Source organism: Dasypus novemcinctus, chromosome 1 (genome assembly GCF_030445035.2).
Source record: "Dasypus novemcinctus isolate mDasNov1 chromosome 1, mDasNov1.1.hap2, whole genome shotgun sequence".
NCBI lineage: Eukaryota > Metazoa > Chordata > Mammalia > Cingulata > Dasypodidae > Dasypus > Dasypus novemcinctus.
Window position 1 is genome coordinate 185,715,757 of NC_080673.1, and position 13,068 is coordinate 185,728,824.

Below are 13,068 nucleotides of genomic sequence, written 5' to 3' on the forward strand. Positions count from 1 at the left end.
TGGTTCAAACCCCGGGCCTCCTTGACCTGTGTGGAGCTGGCCCATGGGCAGTGCTGATGCACGCAAGGAATGCTGTGCCACACAGGGGTGTCCCCCGTGTAAGGGAGCCCCATGCACAAAGAGTGCACCCCATAAGTAGACCTGCCCAGCGCAAAAGAAAGTGCAGCCTGCCCAAGAATGGTGCCGCACACAGGGAGAGCTGACGCAGCAAGATGACGTAACAAAAAGAGACACAGATTCCCAAGCCGCTGACAACAACAGAAGCGGACAAAGAAGACACAGCAAATAGACACAGAGCACAGACAACTAGGGTGGGGTGGGGAAGGGAGAGAAATAAATAAATAAATCTTAAAAAAAAAAAGAAAGAAAGAAAGAAAGAAAGAAAGGACACCTAAATAGGAAAGGAAGAAGTAAAACTTTCACTATTCACTGATGATATGATGCCATATCTCGAAACTCCTGAGGAATCCACAAAAAAGCTACTAGAACAAACAAATGAGTTCAGCAAAGGTGGTGGGATACAAGATTAATACACAAAAATCAATAGTATTTCTATACACCACTGAAGTGTAACCGAGGGAGAAATCAGAAAAAAAATTCCATTTAAAATAACAACTAAATCAATCAAAAATATAGGAATAAATCTAACCAAGGACATAAAGGACTTGCTTACAAAAACTACAAAACGTCCCTAAAAGAAACTGAAGAAGACTTAAATAAATGGAAGGATATTCTGTGTTCATGGATTGGAAGACTAAATATCGTTAAGATGTCAGTCCTACTCAAATGATATAGAATGGTACAGCTGCTATGGAGGACTGTTTGGTAGTTCCTAAGGAAGTTGAATATAGACTTGACATGTGACCCCTCAATACCATTACTCAGTATATACCCAGAAGAACTGAGAACAGAGACACAAACAGACATCTGAACACTAATGTTCTTAGTGGTATTATTCACAATTGCTAAAAATTGGAAACAATCTATGTGTCCATAGACTTATGAAAGGATAAACATTTTGCAGTGTATATACATGATGAAATATTTTACAGTGCTAAGAAAAAATGAGATCATGAAGCATATAACAACTTGAATGAAACTGGAGGACATTATTTTGAGTTAAGCAAGCCAGACACAAAAGGACAAATACTGTATGATTGTGCAATAATGAACTAAATATATTGTGTAAACTCATGAAATTAATATAGTTCACCAGAAAAAAGGTAAAGAATGGAAAGCTGAGGATTAATCTTTGGAGAATTGATAGAAAGGTTGTGTGTGAATCTTTGGAAATGAATAGAAATGGTTAAACTATATCATGGTGTTTGTAACTAGCAGAGCTATAATAAGTGTATGACAATGGTTGAAAGGAAAAGTCTAAGGTCATATATATCACTAAAAGGAAAGCTAAAAACTGTAATATGGGACTTTATAAGATAGTAAAAATTCATATAAAACACAAATATGGATGGTATTCCATATATCAGACTGTTGCTACAAAATATAAATATACAAATATACTTGAAAGAAGGAAAAAGAATAGCAGTGATGTACATCAAGGGAAGCATAGTTAGCTTGAGAGGTGATGAGTTTTGGGTTTTTTTTTTTGTTTATTAATATTATTATTATTGAAATAATGAATGTGCCCAAGTAATTGAAGTGATGAATGCACAAATATGTGATTATACTGAATACCATTGATTGTACACTTTGGATGGATTTATGCTTTATTAATATGTATCCATAAAATTGATTTTTTTAAGTTACTGGAGCTACTGCACTAATTCAGCAAAATGGCAGGGTACATGCAAATGTGAATATTGTTTCTATATGTTATTAATGAGTAATCTGAGTAAGAAATCAAGAAAATAATTCCACGGACAATAGCAAGTAAAAGAATCAAATATCTAGTAATAAATTTAACCAAGAATGTAAAGGATGTAGACATGGTAAAGTACAAAACTTTGATAAAGAAATCAAAGATCTAAATAAATGGAAGGACATCCCTTGCTCATGGATTGGAAGACTAAATGTTGTTAAGAAGTCAGTTCTACTTATAATGATTTACAAATTCACCGCAATCCCACTTAAAATTCTAACAGCCTCTATTGCAGAAATGTGTAAGGGTAAAGAACCCCAAATAGCCAAAAACATTTTGAAAAGAAGAATGAAGTTGCACAACACACACTTCCTGATAGTTAACCTTATTCCAAAGCTACAGTGGTCAAAATAGCATGGGGCTGGCACAAGGAGAGAGATATATAGGCCAATGGAATCACATTTAAATTTCAGAAATACATCATCACATTGTGGGGACCGAGGCCCCCCTAAGTACTCAGCACGTAGATTCCTGCATGACCTAGACATAAGTTAAAGGTTAACAACTCTCCCCAGTGTGAAGAAAATGCATAGATGGTATCATAAACTATAATCTTCCCAAAGTTGTAAATGTCCTTGGTAAATGTCCTTCCTGTGAGCATAATCAAAACATCACCACACCCATGTGAATGCTTCACATGACCCTAGCAGGAAATCTTCTCCTACCCTATGGAATATCCTTGTTCTGAAACCCTTTATATGTAACCCCTCATTTTCTCATCTCTTTCTGGCATGCTATCTTCATTCTCTGGACTGCTGCCATCAGATTCTCTTCTGTCCATAAGTCCCAATAAAGCTTATGCCTGACTAAATGCCAGGTGTATTCTTTGGTCTTGCAGCCACACCAACTCATGCCCTTCAGGAGCTAGACTGTAACACACATCTATGGCTAACTGATGTTTGACAAGGTTGCCAAATCCACTAAATTGTGAAAGAATGTGCTCTTCAATAAATGTGGCTGGGAGAACTAGATATCCATATGCAATGGATGAAAGAGGACCCCCATCTCACATCATATATACAAAATTAACTCAAAATGGATCAAAAAGACCTAAATATAAGAACTAGTAATACAAAATTCTTAGAAGAAAATGTAGGGAAGCACCTTCAGGATCTTATGTTGGGCAAAGTTTTCTTAAACTTTATACCAAAGCCAAATAACAAAAGTAAAAATAAGATAAATGGGATTTCCTTTAAATTAACAAATTTGTTCATCAAAGGACATTATCATAATAGTGAAAAGACAATATTAATGGGTTAAAATTTTTGGAAACCACATATCCCATAAGGGTTTAATATCCAAAATATATACAGAAATCCTACAACTTAAATATGAAAAAACAACCAATTTTTAAAATGGACAAAAGACTTGAACAGACATTTCTCCAAAAAGGATATACAAATGACTAAAAAGAACATGAAAAGATACATGATATCATTAATTGTTAGGGAAATGGAAATCAAAACCACAACACAATGCCATTTCACACCCACTAGAATGACTACTATTTAAAAAAAAAACAGAAACAGAAAACTGCAAGCGTTGGAGGGGATATGGAGAAATAGGAACATTCATTCATTTCTGGTGGGAATGTAAAATGGTAATGGTACAGCTACTGGGGAAGACAGTGTGCCAGTTCCTCAGAAAGCTTTGGGCAGAATTACCGTATGACTTGGCATTCCCTCTACCAGGTATAAACCCAAAAAGTGGAAAGCAGGTACTTGAATAGATATTTGCACAGCAATGTTCATAACAACATTATTCACAATTGCCAAAAGATGGAAGCAACCCAAGTATCTATCAACCAATGGATGGATAAAAAAAATTTGGTATTTACATACAATAGATATTATTGAGCATTAAAAAGTTCCACTTCATGCAACAACATGGATGAACCTTAGCCAGACACCAAAGGACAGATAATGTTTTAGCTTACTGATATGAAATAATCAGAATAAGCAAGCTCACAGAGTTACAATCTAGAATATAGGTTACCATGAGCCAGGTTGGGTCTACAGAATGGGGAGTTAATACTTGCTTTGCACAGAATTTCTATTTGGGTTGAGTGTAAAGTTTTGGAAATGGATGGTGGTGATGGTAGCACATCATTGTGAGTGTTAAGAGCACTGAATTATATATGTGAATAAGGTTAAAAGAGGAACTTTTAGGTTATATGTATGTTATTAAAGAAATATTTGAAAAAATAATTAAAAGTCTGTACCAATCACTAGATAAGTGGTTCACACACTTTAGAATTTTAAAGAAATACCTAAGGATTCAGAAATTCAGTTAGTAGGGAAACGGACTTGGCCCAGTGGTTAGGGCATCCGTCTACCACATGGGAGGTCTGCGGTTCAAGCCCCGGGCCTCCTTGACCCGTGTGGAGCTGGCCCATGCGCAGTGCTGATGGGCACAAGGAGTGCCCTGCCATGCAGGGGTGTCCCCCGCGTAGGGGAGCCCCACGCGCAAGGAGTGCGCCCGTAAGGAGAGCCACCCAGCGCGAAAGAAAGTGCAGCCTGCCCAGGAATGGCGCCGCCCACACTTCCCGTGCCGCTGACTACAACAGATGCAGACAGAGAAACAAGACGCAGCAAATAGACACAGAGAACAGACAACAGGGGGAGGGGGGCAATTAAATAAATAAATAAGTCTTTAAAATAAAAAAGAAATTCAGTTAATAAGTCCTACAATCTGCTATCTAAGTCACTTTGATGCAGCTAGCCTAATGACTGGGAAATATATTGAGAAACATTAGATTCTGAGTTTCTGGAAGACAGAAAAGATAAATGACTATAGTAATTTCAGGACATAATGTATTTATTAATAAAATAAATACATAAGAACACTGGCTGTTGGCCTACCTTTAGTTTGGGTTCTAACCTTTTGGGCAGCTTGCTATTCCCACTTAATAATCATCATTATCTCTTGTTAAAGAATAACAGAAGGAGAGTTTCTAATCAGAGATGGAGAGTTTCAGAAAACAACTGAAAGGAAGCATTTGGAGATAAGTGGCACAGTGCCTTGGAAATTATAATCCCTATAAATAAATGATCATGAATAAGGCTAGTTTGGAAAAGCCTGGAAAATAGTGTGCAATGGTGATTACTGTTTTCATGCCCTTTACTGTTCAATATCAGGAAGTCATGATTTGAGATGAATCCATCTCGGTCCGAAGTAGGGCCAAATGAAAAAGTGTTTGAAATTACGAAAAATGTACATTGCTTTGCTTCCAGCTCTAAATCCAAAACAATGACTCAATTAGCACTCAAGAGGAATCATTCCCTAGTTTGTTGATACATAAGGACTTAGACTGGACGCCCATAGAAGCAGAGTCAGAAAATTGATGTAATAAGAAGTTTATTTGGGAGGAGATCCCAGGAAGCTCCAATCAGAGTCTGAGGAAGTGATATAGGGTAAGGAATGCAGCCAATGAGAGTGCATTAACAGCTAGTTTTAATGTGAGAAACTAGAGCTCAGACCCATTGCAGATTTCAAGAGAGAACTTAGGACTTGACTTGCAGTTGTTCCACCTGAGAGGCTAAGAAGCTGAGCAACTCCTATTATATTCTTGTCTGGGAGATACTGTCAGGGATTTGAACTCCCCAGCACTTCTGTCTGCCCCCAAGCATGCCAGAGAAAGCCTTTGGAAGTAGAATCACTGGTGATTACAGTAGGAAGCTATTGAGCTGCCAGGGATGTGAGTTGTGAATGTACATGGGTGGGGAACTCGTAGCATCTACTATAGCTCTGCTTTGAAGGGGTCTTGCTTCATTATAGGATAAGAGAACCCAAACATAAAGCTATGAGCACATGGAGGTTAGGGTTTTTGGAATTAGGAAAAAAACAAATTCACCTACATGCTCAGAGGAAAAAACATATCTCTGAAAAATATTTGTTTTAATGACTGAGAAAAAAGTTTAGGAAAATCTTTGATATCCTTAGGAAGATACAGAGTATGGTTTCTACGTAACCAAAGCAAAGGACCACAAGAAGAGAATAGCTGATGGAAAGACAAAGAGGATAAGGAGAAAAGGGAAACAATGGGAAAAGGTTTTTAAGAGAAAGAAAAATGAAATTGCAGAATTAAACTTTACATTGGAATGAGTATATAGTACAATTGATAAGTAGAAATCAAATAGGTGAACATTTGAGATCTTAGAGAATACATCAAAAAACAAAGCAATAAAAATTTAACGAAGTGGTCAGAAAATTGAAATTCTAGTGACTAGCTACGAGATTACCTCTCAAGTATTGTTCAAACTTATTTAGCAACAGAGCTTCTCTTCTAATATATGGGCTGCAACTGAATATAAATGATACAATAATCATAAAACTAACAGTAAACAAAATAATAAAAACGATAGCTTACTGTTGCTGGGCACTCACTATATGCCAACACTGTTCTAATGGCTTTATGTGTACTAACCCATTTACTTTGCTAGTGTCTCATAAGTGGACTGAAGCAGAGGAAACCAATGTGGGGCAAGAAAGAGAAGCAAAACCAACATGCAAAACAAGGTAGATATGTGAGACAAGGACTGCTGAAAGGAGGAGTATTTCTCACTTCCATTCATTTCTGCCATATTCTGGCTTTTTTTATTACTCTTTTCAACTTTGCCTTGTCTGTATTCCTTAAACTTCCCCAGGACTTTATTAAGTTCCTGTTTTTCCTTAAGCTACTTAGAATTGAATTTCTGTCACTGGCATCTAAAAAGTCCTAAGAAATTCAGAATTTCAGCCTAAGAAAACTGTGAATTATCATTGTGGCTAAGGAATAAAATGAAATATTTGGAGAAAAACCAATAATTAAACTTGAAAAAAATTTTCCTGAACTGAAAGTAAGTGTGTTTATATAAACACCCTAGAGTGACCCCCCAATAAGTCACACCTTCTATAACCTCCTCCCCTTGAGGAACAGTGAAAGCTGTGACTTACTTCTAATCAAAAGAATATGGCAAAGGTGATGGGATGTCACTCCCTTAGGGTACCCTATGTGACAAAGGTGATAAGAATGTTACTCTAATGTTCACATGTCATTACATGAACTCTGTCAGAACACTGGAGAGACGTTCTCCTTGCTGACTTGAAGAAGTAAGATGCATGTTGTGAGAGGTCCTCAGGTGTCTTTTAGAAGCTGAGGGTGACCTCCCCAAGCTATGTCCAGACCTTGACCCACAGAAACTGTGAGATAATAAGGTATGTTGTTTTAAGCCACTATATTCATAATTTGTTAAACAGCAGTAGATTAGTAACAGAGTTGAAGTGACTTTTCAAGTTTCAGTCAAAACAAAAAAAGAAGCATATTTACTCTAGCAGAATTTTTGTATTATAAATTAATAACTTGTCCTATACAGAAAAAGAAAACAGAAAAAAAACCATTTGTATATAGAAAAAGGAAAAAAAGAAAACTTAAATAGGAAGAAAAGCCAAACTGGTTTCCTAAAAAAAAATTAGTCACAGAATTCTCATCTGAAACACATAAAGTCTGGGACAGTGTGGCAGTAACTGAGTTTGAGGAAAAGAGGTTTTGTAAGAAATCTTTTATACCATATCTTCTTTCATGTTTGGAAGCAAAGAAAATGCATTCTCAGACATATAAGAATTTCAGAAACATATACACACACATACTCACATTTATATACACATATATGTGTGTATATGTCTGTGTGTAGTTGAGATGATTAGGCTAATGTATGAACTCAGCCAGGTAATTGCATCCAGTTGTTTGGTCAAGCAAGCACTGGACTAATTGTAATACAGGACATTTATGGACTTTAGTCATCAGTGAGTTTACTGCATAGATGGCTGATTACATCTACAGTCAACCAGGGAGATTGCTGTCAGCACTGAGTGACATTTTACCCAATCAGTTGAATGACTTAAATAGGGAAGTGATTTCAGCACTTAGAAAGAATTTTCCAGCTCGTCTTTGGACAGCCGAAGTCTCCTGGGACCTTCATCAGACCTTCATCAGACCGTCATTGGAGCCCCTGGTTTGCAACCTGACTGAAGAATCTGGACTTGCACATCCCTATGGTCACATGAGAGAATTTTATAAAATCTCATACTATTTACAGATATCTCCTGTTGAATCTGTTTCCCTAGAGAACCCTGACTAATACGGTAGTTATGTGCGTGTGTGTTAGCCAACCAAAAGTTTAAAAAAATTAATGCCTCAATAGTAGATAAATTTTGGTATAAAAAAGTTTTTTTTTTTTGCCTGTATGAATATCCACTGGTTAAAAGTCTAGCCTATGCACAACAAAGACCATCAATTTATAAAATAAATTTAGGAGAATTTGTCCCAATAATGAAGCTTCAAGATATTGAGGCATTGATGATATTTCATAATACCATCTGGAAAAATCCTAAATGAAAAGAATTTCATTTTGATTCATCATAAGAATAATGTATAACAAATAAAAGAAAATACTCCTTTGAAATGTCTCTTAGCATCATATTCAGAAATACAGATAAACATTGTTACAACTTCATGAAAATTGAACAAATATCACGTAGGGGGTGGAGGAAGGGTAAAAATGAGATGGGTGTGGATTAGAAGAAAATACAACAAAATGTGAATGTGTTTGTTTGGGCAACAGAATAATGAGAAAATTGCTCTTTTAAAATTCTTTGAATATTCTTTAATATAATGCCTTGCATAAGCATCTGTACTAAGAAAAATAAACATGCTAGTAGAAAAATATGTCTCCTGTTAAGCAACTAGTTGCTTAAATTAAAGGGAATATATGAAGAAATCCCAGGAAGCTTGGGTTAATCAAAGACAATGCAATATATGACCCTTATTTGTAATATTTTGAATTCTTATGACCATAGGAAAACAATATCTTGTTTTTATAGACTAAATACTTCTGCCTTCCCTTGTTTCTTATGACTTTAAGTCCTTGTCTTCCAGCACCAAGATTCAAGGAAATAAGTGATTTTGAATGTGTGCAGAAATCACATTCCTTTTAAAGAAAAATTCACCTAATCCTGTGTCAGTATGGATGTCAAGTTTAATAACAAATATCTTAAATAATTTTATAAAATCACATTCTTAAAATATGGAAATTAATTAAATACTTGAGAAATAATAAAATTTCAGAATATTATTTTCTCCTCTTTGTCTACCTATGTTCTTTAGTTTGAACTATGGAAACTCAGAATAACTTTTGGTGTTAGAAATAGCAAATTTTTCTGCATATCTTTCCTTTGCAATGGCTCAATAAAGTATTTCACAAAAACTAAATATAATGCTGAACCTTATTTGACAGTATTCTTTTTCTGTGGAAGCATAGATCTTACATAAAACTGTTGGGGTGGTTTGAAGCTGTCTACCGCAGAAAGGACATGTTCTCAAATTTAATTCACTCCTGTGGGTATGAACACATTGTAAGTACTCTTTTGATGTGGTTACTTCAGTTAAGAAGGTATAGCCTACCTCAATCAGGATGGGTCTTAATCCTACCCCTGTAATCATTTGTAAGTGGAATGAAATTCAGCCAGAGAGAGAATGAGAAACCCACAGGAGGTGAGATGCTGAATCTAGAAGAGAAAGAAGAGACTACATGCTGCTGTCATGTACTTTGCCATGTGACAAGCTAAGGACCCCAGGATCACCAGAAACCAGCTCCAGAATGCCACTACTTTGGGAGAAAAGTATTGCTTTTACGATGCCCTGATTTGGATTTTCTTTTAGCCTTAGTGCTATAAGCTAATAAATTCCCACTGTTGAAGCCAACTGATTTCACAGCATTTGCTTGAGAGGTCTAGGAAACTAAAACAATAGTCAAAAGGCAAAAGAAACAAATTAAAAATAAATAAGACTATTTATACATTTGAACCAGTAATACACTTTTAGAAATTTATGCTAAGACAATAATCTGAAATACATTCAAATAATATATGCAATGGTATTTAGCACAGCATTATTTGTAACAAATCTGGATGCATTCTAAAGAGAAAATTAAGGGTATGGTTAAATAGATTATGGCAAATTATTGTGCAAATAAACACCATGGTAATTTACTAAAAATACATGTATCCAGTGGCTTGCTTTCTTTTTAATGACTCTGGTGAATAAACACAAATAAAATAATAATTTAATTATATATTTCTTTTTTCCCTAACATTTGTTTATTTTCATTGTAGAATACTTATAAAGTCAGAACTGTAAAAAGGAGAAAAAAATCACCCATAATTTACCACAAAGGGATATCCCTTATTGGCTTCCAAACTCTATTTTTCTCTCTTTTAAACAAAAACATAGTGTTTTAACTTTTTAATTTTTACTTGATATTTACTGTACATGTTTTTTTCAGTATTTCAATTCCAGATGCAGAATACCTGGGTTCAAATCCCAGCTAGAACACTTATGAGTTTTATGTCATTTCACAGTTAATTAAATCTTTCCAGATATATGTTTTCTCATATGCATAGTGGAGATAATAATAGCACTTATTCACAAGAGTAACCTTGTGCAAAGAGCTGTTATAAAGAATAGATAAAATAATATATATTAGTGATTAACATACCTAATGCAAAAATTTATAGGCCTAAAAATAGAAATAGACAAATCAACAATTAAGTTGAAGATTTCAATACTCCTTTCTCACTTTCTAACAAAACAAGTTCACAAATAATCAGTAAACACATAGAAGACATGAACCATCCTATGAAATAACTTGGACAAACTGACATTTATTGAACATGCCTCTTGACAATAGGAAAATCCATATGCTTTTCAAGTACAAATAAAACATTAACCAAGGTCAATCATATTCTGGAAAATAAAAACAAATCTCAATAAATGTGAATGAAGTTAAATCATATAAAGTATGTTCTCTGACACCATGAAATTAGCTAGCACAAATAAAAGGAGATATTCAAATGGTTGGAAAATAAAATTTAAAAGAACACACTTCAAATAACACATGGGTAAAAGAAGAAATTACATAAACACTGGAAAATATTTTGAATTGAGTGAAAATGAGATCACAATATATCAAATATTATGGATGCTTTTAAAGCAGTGCTTAAAGGCAATTTTAAAGCATGAAGTGCTATAGCATAGGTAACTTAGCATCCCTCAACTCTTACTGCCCTTTCCTTAAATTTTATTGTAAGCTAGACTTAGCTGGTCAGAAGACATGCCTCAGGAAACAATTGCGTGAGAAGAAGTAGATTTCAAAGTTAGTAAAACTGTAATTATCTGATCTTTCCCCCTTGCATAAACAATATGAACATTGCTTTTTTTTGCCATAATCAAAGAAACATCATATAGAAGTCATACACACTCCTACATGCCTTGATAAATATCTTTAAATGTATGTACCTTTAATCTTGAGCAAAGTGCTGCCTTCTTTTAGATACATGATTATGTATCACTTGCACATAGCAACCATGATAAAAAAAAAACACACCAATTTCTTGGTAGGCATGGACAGTTGAGCTTAGCACTGTCATCTCTACTCCCACAGCTGAGGATGAGGACCCCATGCAAACCCCCTAATAAATATTCACTCATTCACCAAGCTGGACTTGTCCAAGTGGTTCTTTGGTTTGATATATCCCTCCTAATTTGGCAGTAGGCCATTATTTTATAAGTTCCTCACTATACCCAGAACAAGTGCTTATTTAGAAATTTTTTAAAAAAAATTCCAGTCAATGCTGTAACAGTCTACCTTACAAAACTATAAAAAGAAAATTAAAATTAAAATCAAAGTAAGGGAAGCAGATGTGGCTTAAGGGATTGAGCTCCCACCTACCAAATGGGAGGTCTGAGTTCAGTTCCCAGTGCCTCCTAAAGAAGATGAGCAAGACAGTGAGCTGACACAATGGGCTGGCAGAGCAAGCTGATGCAACAAGAGACACACAGAGGAAAACATAATGAGACACACAACAAAGCAGGGAACAGAGGTGGCTCAAGTGATTAGGTGCCTCCCTCCCACAAGAGAAGTCCCAGGTTCAGTTCCTGGTGCCTCCTGAAAAGAAAAGACCAACACAGAACAGACACAGAAACTGCAAAACTGGGAAGCAGATTTGGCTCAAAAATAGAGCATCCACCCACCACATGGGAGGACCAGGGTTCAAACACAGGGTCTCCTAACCCATGTGGTGAACTCACATTGCTGATGTATACAAGGAATGCCCTGCCATGCAGAGGTGTCCCCTGAGTAGGGGAGCCCCACATGAAAGTAGTGCACCCTGTAAAGAGAGCTGCCCTGCATGAAGAAAGCACAGCCCGCCAAGGTGTGGTGCCACACACACAGAGGGCTGATGCAGCAAGATGATGCAACAAAATGAGACTGACACACAGATTCCCGGTGATGCTGACAAGAATCCACACAATGAATGAACACAGAGAGCAGACAATGGGGTAGGGGAAGAGAAATAATTTAAAAATAAAAATAAAAAAATGAAACAATGGAAGGATAAGGAGAAATAAATAAATTAAATAAATCTTTTAAAAAAGAGGAAGAAGGAAATGAAGACCAAAAAGATATGAATGAAAGAGAAAACATAAAAACAATTAAGAAAAATCAATAAAAACCAAAAGCTATTTTAGAGACCAATAACGATTGATAAACTTCTAACTACACTTTTAATAGAAAAGAGAGGAGACACAGATTACCAAGATCAAGAGTGAAAGAAATAGCATCACTACTGACCCTACAGACATTAGTAGAACAATAAAGGAATATTGTGACAACTGTGTTTGTTTATCAACTAGTTGGATATAATGGACAAATTCAATAAAAGATACAAATGAACAAGCTTATTCAAGAAGAAATAAATGACATAAATAGTTCTAAATTTATTAAAGAAAATAATTAATAATTAAAAGCCTGCAAATGCAAAAACAAGGGAAAAAAATTCCCCAAGCCCAGATGGCATCATTGGTAAAATCTATAAAATATTTAAGAGAGAAATAATACAAACTTCACACAAACTCTTCCAGAAAATAGAAGATACAGAACACTTCCTGACTCATATTATGAGAATAATAGTATGCTGATAAAGCAGATAAATACATTTACAAGAAAAGTAAAATATAGATCAACATATCTCATGAACATAGGCACAATATTACTAGCAAAATATTTGTAAAATGGTTTCTGCAATACACAGAAATAATATTTCATGAATAAATGCAGTTTATTCTAGGAATTCAAATTTGATACATCATT